The sequence below is a fragment of the Budorcas taxicolor genome, chromosome 13 (genome assembly GCF_023091745.1).
Source record: "Budorcas taxicolor isolate Tak-1 chromosome 13, Takin1.1, whole genome shotgun sequence".
Classification (NCBI taxonomy): Eukaryota; Metazoa; Chordata; class Mammalia; order Artiodactyla; family Bovidae; genus Budorcas; species Budorcas taxicolor.
In genome coordinates, this window is record NC_068922.1 from 62334868 (window position 1) to 62349008 (window position 14141).

At 44.7% G+C, this 14141-nt stretch overlaps 1 pseudogene; it reads left to right on the plus strand.

Annotated features, from left to right (window-relative positions):
* Positions 1-2149: 2149 nt before the first annotated feature.
* Positions 2150-14141, plus strand: part of LOC128058078 (short palate, lung and nasal epithelium carcinoma-associated protein 2A-like) — a 34968-nt pseudogene continuing 22976 nt past the window's right edge.

Here is a 14141-nt window from a genome sequence, read left to right on the forward strand (position 1 = left end):
ATATGTGCAAAGGACGTTTAGTAAAGAGAATTGACGTGACTTTTCACGTCGTAGTTCCTTCATTCACTGGTTGTTTATCTCTGGGCAAGAAAGTTTCTCTAGCTTTTTGACCTGGGCTACACATCTGTAAGAGAGGAGATAACCAAATCTATCTTCAAGGTCTGTTGAGTGTAAGAGTGATAGGTACTCATCCAAGATCCTGTTTCCCTGTGGGTAATTCTCATTCCTGTTCTTCCCATGAGTATCCAGGTGTCTGGAAATTTGTACTCTTTTGTGGACTGCTTACCAGGACCTCAGTGCCTCTTCTTGACAATCTTGGCAAGGATGTTCTGAGGAAGCTGAAATCTGGTCTTGAGAAAGGACTTGTCAACCTTGACCAGTACACTTGAAAATGAGTCAACAACAGGGATGACCAGTGACACCTAGGAGCTTCCTTTCTAAATATTATGCCTGTAGACTATCTGGTGCCTGTTTCATTTATTATTTTTTGAGAAACAGGCATTACTTAACTGAATATCACTCTAAATCTTATATCATGGTAAACTTTGCTAATATATTCATAGGATAAATTCCTAAAGGTGACATTTCAACAGTTCAAAAGGTATGCATATTTTAAATTACAGTACACCTTGACAAATAATTCCCTATGTTAACAGTTTCTCCAATCATTTGTGAGAGTCTTTTTTTCTACTCTCTTGACAGCTCTGGTTTGGACAACTGAAATTTTTTCCAGTCTCACAGATGAAAGGTTATAATTCATCTCAGTATTTCTCTAATTATGAAAGAATTAACTGATTTTCTGTGGTTTATTAGCCATTTATATATTGTAACTTAACTAATTTATATTTGTAGTATATTCTTCTGTTGGGTCATTCAATTTTCTTTGTAATTTATATTAACTAATTGGAAAAGGATTCCTACCTAGCCTAAGTAGCTTTAAAATTACCTAACTTTCTAGTGAATATTTCCTAGTATTTCTGATTTCTTGAAAGAACTTGGTCTTCTTTTCACTCTTGGGAAACATTACTAGCACACTGCTAATCATTCTTTATATGAGAAGCTAAATTCTGAAAGTGACTGCCCTTCAAAACTTGCCAGGGCTTGAGAGGGACTGTATGATAGTTGCTCAGTTGTATCCAACTCTTTGTGGCCCCATAGCCTATAGACTTCCAGGCTATACTGTCCATGGCATTCTCCAGGCAAGAATACTGGACTGGGTTGCTATTTCCTTCTCCAGGGGATCTTCCTGACCCAGGGATTGAACCCAGGTCTCCTCCATTGCAGGCAGATTCTTTATCATCTGAGCCACCAGAGAAGCCTGGCAACCTAAAAGATACAGGAGGGACCTACTTTCCAATTTCTACTGATAAAACTGAGCTCAGAAGCAGAAGTATCTGCATCAAAGTTACTTAGTAAGTTATAAGACCAGATAGTTTCCATCTCTGCATCATTATAACTAGGTACTGCCCATTGCAAAGCCACATTGTAGTCCTTGGATTACATACTTTTTCTTGTAGCCTTTTCTTATTCTTTGAGTGGATTGTTGCCTTGTTGTTTCTCATTTGAATTATTTTCCATAGAGATTTTCTTAACACTTTTCAAATGTGCCACTACATCTGCCATGTCACTTGCTCTATCAAATCCCTCTTTCTCTGTCCATTATGACTCTCTGTCCTTGTTCTTCTGTATGCATCATCTCTTTCTAGGCCTCATTCAAAGCTATCATTCAGGGACTCCTATTTGCCACTTTCATGATTTACATCTGTATTCTTTCTCTGATTCTAGATTTTCCAATTCTTATTCTCTTCTAAGTTTATTTTATTTGCATGAGCAGCTCATTGGTGCTTCACTGCTAGATCCTGATGTGCAATCAAAACTTATTGCCTGCTCAGTGAGTTGATTGCTCTGTTGATGTATAACGTGTATATATTAGCATGAAGGCAGCATGGAAAGAACAAGGTCTCCTAGCTGTGTGACTTTGATCCATTTCTTAAACTTTTGATATTTTATTTCCCCATCTGAAAATGTAAACATTAGTAATACCTACTTTGTGGAGTTGTTACAAAGATTAAATGAAATAACATAGGCAAATTGTCTCAATTAGTACCTGGTGCCTATGAGCTGCTTCTTAAGTTGTGTACCACACTAAATGGAGACTGTTTTTGCAGCTATCTTTCAGCAGTTGAAGACTGATTTCACGTTGCCCCAGGAATCCAATACTTCTGAGAAGATCTACGAGAAGGCTGAGGAATCTAAGAACTTATTGGAACAACTCATTTCTGGAATTTTTCAAGTAGTGTACAATTTACAGGGTGAGTGGATGCTTCATTTGGAGATCTTTGTTCCCAGAAAAGAGAATAGATCTCTTTGGAGACATAAATTTTACATGAAAGACAGAAACTTGAATAAACCTAGTATGTTTTCACAGAGGGCTTCCCTGGTAACTCAGCTGTTTAAGAATTGGCCTGCCTGCAAAGCAGGAGACCCCAGTTCAATTCCTGGGTGGAGAAGATCCACTGGAGAAGAGATAGGCTACCCATTCCAGCATTCTTGGGGTTCCCTGGTGGCTCAGCTTGTACTGAATCCACCCGCAAAGTGGGAGACCTGGGTTCGATATGTGGGTTGGGAAGATCCACGGTTCCTGTAGAGCAGAAGTGATCTGAGGTCAATTCTACCAGTGCATGGGAAAATTAGATTCAGGGCTGAGAGGTCTGTTTGGATCTCATGAGTTTGGACTTTCTGCTTCTGTTACTTCAGGGTCAGGATGAAGGTTCTCTTCACTCCCACCTCTACTTGTTTACTGGTACCTAAAGTCCCTTTCCCAAAGAATAAGACTTTTCTTCTCTGAATATAGCTGAGTATAAAAGTCTGAATGGTTTCAGGAGAGAAGAAAGTAGAATTCACACCACATAGGCAGCCCCACATGAAGTCTGGAGTCAAGCAGTTCCAGGTTCTAATTCTGGCTCTGCATAAAGACAAATGAAATAATAACATTTGCAGCAACAAATGGATGGCTGTAGAGATATTAATGAAATGAAATAGGTCAGACAAAGACAAATATCACAGATGCCACAAATATATAGAAATACAATATGATAGAAAAGAACTTATACAAAACAGACACATGGAGAAAAAGAAAACCAAACTCATGGTTAACAAAAGGGAAAGCAGTGTGGAGGATAAATAATGAGTTTGGCATAAATATATACATGGTACTATATATCAATAGACAACTAACAAGGACGTGCTATATAGCACAGGGAACTATACTGAGATATTTTGTAGTAACCTATAAGGGAAAAGAATCCAAAATAAAAATACCTCTATATCTGTATATATCTATATCTGAATCGCTTTGCTGTACACCTGAACCTAATGAAAAGTGAACATGTTAGTCATTCAGTCATGTCTGACTCTGCGATCCCACGGACTGTAGCCCACCATGCTCCCCTGTCCATGTTTCTTTAGGCAGGAATGCTGGAGCGGGTTGTCATTTCTTTCTCCAGGGATCTTCCCAATTAGGAATCAAACCTGGATCTCTTGCACTGCAAGCAGATTCTTTACCCTCTGAGCCACCATGGAAGCCCCACACCTGAACCTCACACAACACTATAAAGCAGCTATATATTAATTTTTTAAAAAAACAAATTAATCTCTGGCACATATTTACCCTTGGAGTCTTGAGGGAAATCACAGCTGTCTTATCCACAGTCTGCCATGCCATCCTGCTGGCGACGGAATGAAACACCAACACTGCAGAGTGGTTTGAATCTTTATATTTTAACACTTGCTTCTTACAGCTACTTTATTTTATATCCCTTGCACAACAACCTACAGGGCAAGCTGCCAAGCACTATGATTCAGAGACTATACAGTGCGCAGGCACAGGGTGAGATAACCTTTACCTTGACTTATTTACTGCAGCTAAGACTTTGTTTTGGGGAACTTCTTTATCAACTTAGAATCCGTTTTGTCCCAGGGTCTGTTCCTTTTGAGGAATCAGAGAAACATCCTTGTGTGCAAGAGATGTTCTTTTCCCACGGGAACAAACAGGATTCTTAGCTGAACATCTCGTTTGCAAGAATGTTCAGCCCTGGTTGAGAGTCTCGTTTGCAAGCACTTCTCAACCTTCCTTAAACCTAGTTCCCTACACTGGGCAGAACATCTCGTTTGCAAGAATGTTCAGCCCTGGTTGAGAGTCTCGTTTGCAAGCACTTCTCAACCTTCTTTAAACCTAGTTCCCTACACATCCAATGGAGAGAATCCAACCCCTGAGAAGGGTTCTCATGAGACCAAAGCAGTCAAGGTCTATGAGGCTCAAATGCTCAGCACAATGCTGACATAGAGAGAAGCCCAGAAATGGCTATCAAGAGGAATGAGAAGGGTCAATCGTGGTTTTTGCACAGGGTGAAAATCAGCAACCTGCACATCCTGGATATCACATTAGAAGTGACTTCTGAAAACACCGCTAAAGTGAGGACCCCCATCACTGCTGACATCAATATGAAACTGTGAGTAAGGCTTAGAATCTGAGGCTTGGGAGATGCAGTGTGGAATAGTCAATGAATCTCCAGTCTGGAATCAGGCACTTTTCTTTGCCTCTGCTTTAGTCTCCGCATCTGTAAAACAAGGAGGCTTTTGCAACTCTAGAATCCTCACCCTTAAAATGTTCTAAGAAACTTTGCCCATAAACAAATCTCTTTTAAAAAACCTTCCTTGAAATATATTTCCAAAATCAAAACACTTATCTAATTATAAAATTTGAGAATTGAGAAGACATGAACATTTATAACTCTTTGGCAAAGTTTCCTCCAGCATCATTTTGTCTCTCAAGATTTTCTTTAAAAGCAGTGAACAGTATGGGCCATATAGCAGTGTACAGTATGTAACGAAGAACATGTGAAAATCATGTGGAAAATACAATTTCTAAGTATTTTAATTACTTTGAAGATACAAAGAGATAGGAAAATGAGTATGTGTAAAAGAGTCTTTATAAATTAAAGTGCACTATGGCTTCATCATTCATTAGTTATAAGATCTTGAGATAGTGACTGCACCTCTCTATACCACATTTTTCCTCATTCTGAAAACAGAGATAATAATAGTGCTTTTTTTCTCATGGTATTGCTGTCAAGATTAAATAGATTAATCCAGGTAAAATGCTTTCTGGAAATACCTAATGATGCATTTTTCTTTAAAAATGTTATATCCTATTTTTATTTTAATCACTGGTGTGATACACTATAGAAATTTCATGAGCCAAACCCTTGTGGCCAGGAGAAGAAACTCCTAACGCAAGAATATAGATTCCACAAAGGATACACACTGTCCGTGTGTTGTTCCGTCACTAAGTCCTGTCTGACAGACTTCAGTACACCAAGCTTCCCTGTCCTTGTTCATAGAGATCCCATATAATGTCTACATAAGAGAGAGACCAAAGTAGGCAATGTGAAGAGACTTCTCCATCTCTGTTCACTGTGAATCTATATCCCTGCAGGCCTGTGTTGGGTGAGATTGTTGATTTGGCCCTCAACTTGGTCCTCCAGTTCTGTGTCCATGTTGAAATGGATGAAGAGACTGTTGTCTCCCAGGTGGTCATGGAAGAATGCAAGAACAATCAACACAGCATCTCACTCACTGTGCTGGCAGGTCAGGTCCACACATCTCAGTAGAGTGGGGATCTCAGAGGGGCTGGGACCCGTAATTTCAGCCGTATTCCTTCCCTGGGAGGGAGCATAGTAATGTAAAGAAGCGGTAGACTCTGGAGTCAAGCTAGCTTTGCCATTAACTTGTGGTTTTGTAATCAATTTAGCCACTAGATGCTTCAGCTTTCACATCTGTAAACTGACTCATAGCCTACTGTGTTAGCCAAATGAGAAACTGCGAGTGTTTAGCATACAGGCTGCAACATACTAAGCTCTCAGGTAATGATAATATCCATGCTGATTTTCTGTCTCTTTGTTCTTCCCCTTACTGAGACAGGAGTGTTGACCTCTCCAACCATGACTTTAAATTGCTGTATTTAACCCTTCAAATTTGTGTTTTGCTTCATGCTTTTTGAAGCTTTGTTTTTAGATGCCTGCACATCTAACATTGTTATATCTACTTGAAAAACTGACCCCTCTAGTATTATATAATGACCCTCAATAATAATAATGATAATAATAATAATTCACTGTGTTTACCTTCTTGCCACTAGTTAGGACATGGCAAGAGGAGTAGTAAATGCCTACCATGGGCTCTAATTTCAGATTATCCCCAAATCATCCTCTACCCACTGAGAAAATGAGATCTTGAAAACTTAATCCTCTCCATTTCAATTACTTATCTCTGGTAACCCACCACAAATCTACATCTTAAACTGTGTGCTTGAAAGAGCATGTTTAGCTCAGGCAAGAGGGTGGAAGGAGAAAGGCTGATCTTGGTCCTGGCTGGGAGAGAAGTGATCTGGAAGCTGAAGGCTGGGAAAGGTTGGCCTTGGCAAGGAACAAGGCTGAGCCATGAGCAAAGGTCAGTGAATTCTGCCTCAACAAGGGATCTGATCACAGGTTGCCTAAGACACCCCTCAAACTAAGATAGGCTCTGCAGCCTACCACCACTTGGAAAGACAGATGTACATCCAAATGACTGAGCCCTGCTGGACCCTGCCTAGTCTATAGTTCCAGGGAAACCATCCTGCCTTCTTGGTCTCAGTGTCCATATCTGCAAAATGGCATTCCACTCTGCTTCTCCAAACCCTCTGGGGGCTTTCTCTCCACTTTGGATGAAATCTCAGGCCCTCCCAGGGCCATCTAGGCTCTACCTGATCTGGATCCACACCTTGACCACTCTGCCCTAGACACGCTAGCTTTTGCTTTGAGCCTCAGACAAGCTCCTTCCACTCAGAACCTGTGCACAGGCTGCTTGGGCACATAGGACACCTTTCCTGCATCCCATTTTCATGTTAGTCTCATCATTTAGGGTCTACAACAAGCTTCCTCCTCTTCTCTCTTTAAGATTCTACTCTCCTCCTTCTGAATACTTATCACAAGTTATTAGTATATATTCAATTGTATATTCATTTATTCTGTCAGCCAAAAATGTCTTGAGCATCTATTTATGCCACAGCCACCAATCTGAACTCTGGAGAACTTACTAGTGACTGAGAGCAAGGAGCTTGTTCTTGTGGAGCTTAGTCTCTGGAGGGAAGGGCAGACAGGCATTCAGTCCAGCAGTAAAGAGCCCACAAGGAAACTGTTCAATTGCAATCACCCCTGGGCAAAGCAGCACACTTAACAGGGCGCTGTAACACAAAGCCCCCCACTTAGGCAAGCAGTCACGAGGGCTGCCCTGAGGAGGTGACAGTTATGCTGAGAGCTGAAGGTGGGAAGGAGCCAGGCTTAGGAAAATGTGTTTATATTGTGTTGACCAAAAAGTCCTTGGGTTCTTTTTTCATAAGCTGGTACAGAAAACTCCAAATGAACCTTTTAGCCAATAACTAACCAATGTCCTAGGTACCACTTTAGGAGTCACTTGTGCTTTGTTTATCACTGTGTTCCCAGTCAGCCTTGGTTGTGGACACAGGGTTGGTGTTCTCTAAAGATGTGTTGATGCCTGAATGGATGGCTAGAAGGATGGATGTGTAGAAGAATGGTTGGATGGATGGATGGATGGATGGATGGATGAGGTGTCAGGGTTGTGGTGAGACTCTCATGAGGTATCCCTGTGGGCTGCTGGTCAACCATGGGGTTCTATGTGATGATCTCCCTGGGTAGAGGCTTAAGTCACTTGACTTCAAGGTGCTTCACATTCCACCCTCTTCCCGCTGCACCAGTTGACTGCTCAGCAAACTTCATGAAGCTTTATCGATTCTCTCTCTTCTCCAGGCACATTAGAGTGCTCAATGAGGTTGTGCACTTGCAGTCAACTTTGTGAATGAAGTGTTGTTCCTGGTAACACACTATGAAGAGAGTCCCCCACACTGGGGTTGCAGAGCCAGGCCTTGTGGGGCAGGGTGACTTTCCTTGGGTAGGCTATACTCTCTGGGCACCTTCCTTTCTGGGGGGCCAACTTCCATTTGGGATGAGTTGCTACCTACCCCCCTTCACTCTGCCTGGCCTGGGGAGGAGGTGATCAGGGGCCCAACCTGAGTTAAAATCACTGAATCCCAGTATTGAACCATTTGCCATACACATGGACTGCAGGCAGGCCTTTTAGATAATATTTTTCTTCATTCAACAAAAATTTAAATCATTTAAATGCAAAAGCTATACATATCATAGTTCATATTCATGTGTATCACATAAAAATACCATATCACTGCAGATGGTGATTGCAGCCATGAAATTAAATTAATTTCCTTGGACGGAAAGCTATGATCAACCTAAATAGCATATTAAAAAGCAAAGACATTACTTTACCAACAAAGTTCTGTCTAGTCAAGGCTATGGTTTTTCCAGTAGTCATGTATAGATGTGAGAGTTGGACTGTGAAGAAAGCTGAGCGCTGAAGAATTGAGCGTCCCTTGAGAGTCCCTTGGACTGCAAGGAGATCCAACCAGTGCATTCTGAAGGAGATCAGTCCTGTGTGTTCTTTGGACGGAATGATGCTAAAGCTGAAACTCCAGTACTTTGGATACCTCACGTGAAGAGCTGACTCATTGGAAAAGACTCTGCTGCTGGGAGGGATTGGGGGCAGGAGGAAAAGGGGATGACAGAGGATGAGATGGCTGGATGGCATCACCAACTCAATGGACATGAGTTTGAGTGAACTCTGGGAGTTGGTGATGGACAGGGAGGCCTGGCATGCTGCTATTCATGGGGTCACAAAGAGTCGGACATGACTGAGCAACTGAACTGAACTGAACTGAACTGGACTGAACCATGTGCCCCATTTGGTCGCTCTGGAAGGGGGCTGGGAATCTAGCTTAAAAAAAAAAAAATCCTCCATGTTTTCCTGTGATTTACTGAACTTGAGTCATGTTCAAAGTGTGTTCCTCAGATCAGCAGCGCTGACCTCCCATGGACACTGGTTAGAAATTCAGAATCTTAGGTCCTACCCCGGACCTGGTGTTCAATAACTTACATTTTACCAACATCCTCAGGAAATTCCAGGCATACAAAATTGTGGAAAACACAAAACCATTTCTCTATGGCTCCCAGAGCCCTATTTAACTCTATAAAGTTTCAGAGTCCAGAGGTCAAGGTTTCTAAGGGCATAGGGTTCTGGAATGTTAATAGTCTAGATTTTTTAAGTTTCTAGGATTCTAATGTTCTGAGGTTTTAGGATTCTAGTGTCCTCTGGTTCTCAGATTTGGGCCTTCTAGGTTTTCCCTGTTCTAGAATCCTAAGGGTCAGAAGTTGTGAGGCCCCCAGTATTGAGCATCTCGGTGGGTGGCGGGCAGGGTGCTCACAGCAGGTAATAACCAGTCCTCTTCCTTTCTCATCTCTCCTCTCCTTCCTCACCTCCCGACCTCTTTCCTTCCTTCCCTCTCTTCATTTCTCTCTGTGTGTCTCTCTTTCCCTCCTTGTGACCCTCAGATGTGCCCAGTAGTCCGCAGCCTCCTCGAAAGTTTTGATGCGGAGTATGCTAAAAACCACGTTGGTAAGTCACAGCCTGGGGAAGTGAGGAGGGGGCTCCCTCTGCAGCCTCACAAGGGGTGCATGTTGCTCTATGCCTGCAGCACTCGCAGGTCTCTCAGGGGACCGTGGAGAAGCTGAGGACCCTTTGTCCTGAGCAAGTCAGGACACTGTGGATAGAAGGGTCCCTGCAGACTGAGGGCCTTTCTGGGCCCCTGAGAACTTTTGCTGCCCTCCTTTGTCAAACAGATAGAACCTGCTGCCCAGTATGATGTGAGAAAGAGCACAGGCAAGATCTGAGTTCAAATCCTGGATGTGCTACTTAACAACTGTTGGATGGGGGTCAACTGGCTCCACCTCTCTGAGATCTGGGTTCCTCCCAGGTGAAAGGAGATTGTAAACACGGGCAAGCTGATGAGTGGATTTAAAGAAAAAGCAGAAAGAGCCTAATATCCAGTACACATTGATGATAAATACCGTCCCTTCCCTTTCCCTTCTTATGAGGTGCTATGGGTTTACCTCCAGCCCCTGGGGACTTTCCTTGACCTGGATCTCTGGCACAACTGAGGTTGCTGGGGCTGTGGGGTAGCAGTAATGGGGTGAGTGACAGGTCAGGGTCCTGAATATTCAGTCCTTCTAGAAATCAGCCACAGGCCCAGTTCTTGGGTGATTGCTGTGTGCTTCCTGTTCACCGCTTCACTGGATCCCTGCAACAGTCCTGTGGGGGTGGGCAGTGTCATCATGCCCATGTTTCAGTTGATCTAACTGAGGCTCAGAGACATGGAGTGACATGTGAGTGGTCCCATGGCTGTCAGCCTGACCGTCTGGATGACGGCAGCCCCTGGTGTATGATTTCTATTCAGCTTTCCAGTGCTGGAGGCTGAAAACTGCTACTGATGTCTTCTTTCAGGTGAACTTCAGGAAGTCCAACAGGGAAAGTGAAGAGCACAGATGAGGAAACTGCTGCGATGCCCACCTGCTGGTGAGGACTGACCAAGCTCGGGGCCCTGGGCTGAGGGAGGATGGGACCCCCTACAGGGGCCGTGAAGAAGCAGAAACAAGCTTGGCTTCTCTTCTTTCTCCAGTAGCAGACTGAGCCCTGGTCTTGATCATAGACCCCAGTCCTGACCCTAATCACACACCCAGACGGCACTTGATTCTGCTCCCTGACTGAACCTGGAACAGTCAGCCTGAGCTTTGACTTCAGTAGTTGACTGAGCCCTGACGCTGGTCACAGTTAGAATCTGACCTGCATCTCAGTCTGATCCCTGATTGTGATCTTACACTGAACCCTGAACCCTGGTTCCTCTGGGCCCTGATCAGTCTTTTCACATCAGTCATTGTTGCTAAGGTGAGGGGGCGGGGAGCGTGAGGCGATGAGGAGGGGCCAGTGCCAGGTGCCAGAGAAAGACCCCAAACCACAGGTGCCAGTCCCTTTCCGAGCCTCAGAGCTCCCAGGGTTTGTGGGGAGCCACTCCTGCAGCAGTGCCTGGTGAATGCAATTGCCAAGTGAACACAATTGCCGGTAAGAGCCCCAGGGTGTGCAATGCTCACACTGGGGTCTCCTTCCAGACTGAATCTTGACTGAGTCTCTGCACAGTCTCCCTCTGGGATGGTCGGTGCTACCATCATCCATCAGGAGGGACAACTGAGCCCAGTCAAAGGACACTTCTCAGATACTCCTCCCCATACTCAGGACACCCTGTACTCATCACCCTCCACCCCCAGCAATAAAAAGCCATTTCTGTTACTCTTGTGTGGTCCATTGCATTCTTTCCATTGGTATTTCAGGGCAGATGAAGTATGGGCAATCAGGGCAGTGGAGAACTGGATCTGAACGTGGAAGGGACTTTTGGGATTATCCAGCTGCATTTTATTGTCTTAGAAATGGGAACACTGAGGCCCAGGATGGGCAAGAAAGCGACCTGAGGTCACATAGCAACAGCCTCACTCTGCTTCTGCTAACAACACCACCATGCTGGAGAGTTGTCTTCACTAGCACACCTGACCTCATGACTTCCTGACAGCACCCTTCTGCCAGGAGACCCTGCTCTTTTCCCCACTGGATAGATTAGGAAGCTGAGGCTCAAGGAGGACAAGTGACTCATCAAGGTTATAGCACAGCAATTAGTGGGACTAGGTTTAAACCCATGGCTATGAGATCCCTTGCTCAGATAAGTGACATCCTGGCTCCCATACTCGGCCACCTCTCCCCAGCCTCTGCAGGTCCCACTCTCCTGGCCTTGGTCTCTTCAGCCCAGGACTGATGGGGTTCTCCTTGTGGCCCTCTGTCTCCTCAAAATGCAAGCCCTCAGTTTCCCCTTTGATTTGGAATGGGGAACAGAGACCCCTTACTCACAGCTGCATCACCTCTGCAGAGGACTGACCCAGGCTATCACCTCAGGGTCCCCAGGCTTCTCCTTTCCCTGAGGGGATCTGACTTTCCTGCCAAGAGGCCCAGGGAACCTTTGCCCATTTGCCAAGGAGCCATCTCAGCTCTGTGTGCATTTCTGTGAGGGAAGAACCACTGTTGTCCTCATGGGAGACTTGGGTTAAGTGAGACCAGGGCCACACAGAGGCCTGCACCAGTGGCTGCTTCACTCACGGGCCTTCTGTCTGATGAAGGCTGCCTCACAGAGTGAAGTCATCTCAGGAGGCCTTTGAGCCCTTGGGGCAGCTGAGGGGCCTTGGACCAGCTCTCCTTAGCTCTCCCAAGAGGACCTCAGTTCAGGCTGTGCCAAGGCTGTTGGCAAGGAGGGAGGTGAGAAGTTGGAAAGAGCTGAGCTAGACTTGGCCTCTGCTCTTTGCTAACTGAGTGATCTCAGTCAACTTACTAGAGCCACAGTTCTCTCACCTGCTCAGTGGAGTTAACAGCAAAACTTCCTTGTTGCAAGGTTGTGACGATTAAATGAGTCAATGAGTGGGAAATGCTTAACCAGAGTCTGACACTGGTGAGCACAAGATGAATGTCAGCTCTACACACTCGAATTACTGTCAAACAGTGTTGAGAAATCCCATATTCAATCCTTATACATTGTATCTCACTCAATTATGATTTATACTGAGTGATACAGTGAAGGGATCTCGGCATAGGTGTGGCAACTGAGTCTCAGAGAGGGGAAGTGACATCTACAGGGCCACACAGCTGGTCAGAGGCAAAGCTGGATTTCATGTGAAGTCAGTCTCCTCCGGTTCTGGTTCTCCCCCTGCTGGCCATAACAAAGGGGTGAGAATTTTCCTCTCTCTATATTTTGTGACAATCCCAAGTCCCACACAACTACACAGGGAGGTCGCACAATTCAGGACTTCTCTTGAGCAGTAGCCCACTTGGGTCAATGCTGAGCCTTTCTCTAAGCTGTTCCATCCACCCGGAACATCAATCCTTCTCTCCCTCCAGCTTTTCATTCCTCCTCAGCCAACCACTCTGCTCAGGAGCTGTCTCTTTGTAAGTGGGGATACTGCTCAATGTTTCGCCAACAAAGATACCATGTTTTCCAGCTGGTAAGTCTACCCAGACTACTCTTCATTATAGTCTCATACAGACCATGAGAGAAAACGAACGTCTTGCTCAGAGTCACAAAACAGATTATTAACAGAGCCAAGGCTGAAACCTGTGATAGGGTCTCCTTCTCCTTCCTCCAGCACTAGGCATGTCCTAGGGTCCCACCTCCATGAACATGTGGTGTCACAGGTTGCAGGGACCTTAGATATGACCTGGTCCTGCATCGGGAAACATGCAGAGTGTCCACTCTCTCCTTCTGACCTTGTAGCAGACATCACTAATCAATCCTTCCCTCCAAGCCCAGAAGCTTCCTGTGAGGGCATCTTGGCTAAAGCTACATACAGGCACTACAATCAATCAGAGTGCTACTTGAGACCACAGTTAAACTCCCTAATTTGATCCCAGAAGGGAAACTGAGACAAAACGAGAAATCATCTGTGCCAAGGGGTATATATCAGCACCCAACTGTGCCAGAATTTGTGAACATAGGTATCCTGTAGATCTGAGCCCATTCAACCTCATTTAGTCTTTTCTGCACACAAAAATAAGGAATGCAGCTGCAATTGATTAAGCATATTGGCTGCTTAATCTACCCACTAGAGCCTCTCCTTAACCATGTGCAGCGGGGTCATAAATAGATGAGAAACCACGTGCAGAGTGGAGTGAGGTGATCATAAACCAGCAACAATTGTAATCATCATCACTGTAGTAACCATGTATCAGGGGTCTACACACATTATCCCACCACTTCTCACAGCACATCTGGGTGGAGAGGCCCATAGTTAGTCCCGTTTCACATTTAGGGGACCTGAAGCTCAGGGAGATGAAGCTCCTTGTCCAGGCCACACCACCAGCAACAGACAAAAGAGGATTCAAGCCCAGTTTGCCCAACTGCAGAGTTCAGTTCAGTTTAGTCACTCAGTCATGTCTGACTCTGTGACCACATGAACTGCAGCATGCCAGGCTTCCCTGTCCATCACCAACTCCTGGAGCTTGCTCAGACTCATGTTCCTGGAGCTGATGATGCCATCCAGCCATCTCATTCTCTGTTGTCCCCTTTTCCTTTTGCCTTCAATCTTTCC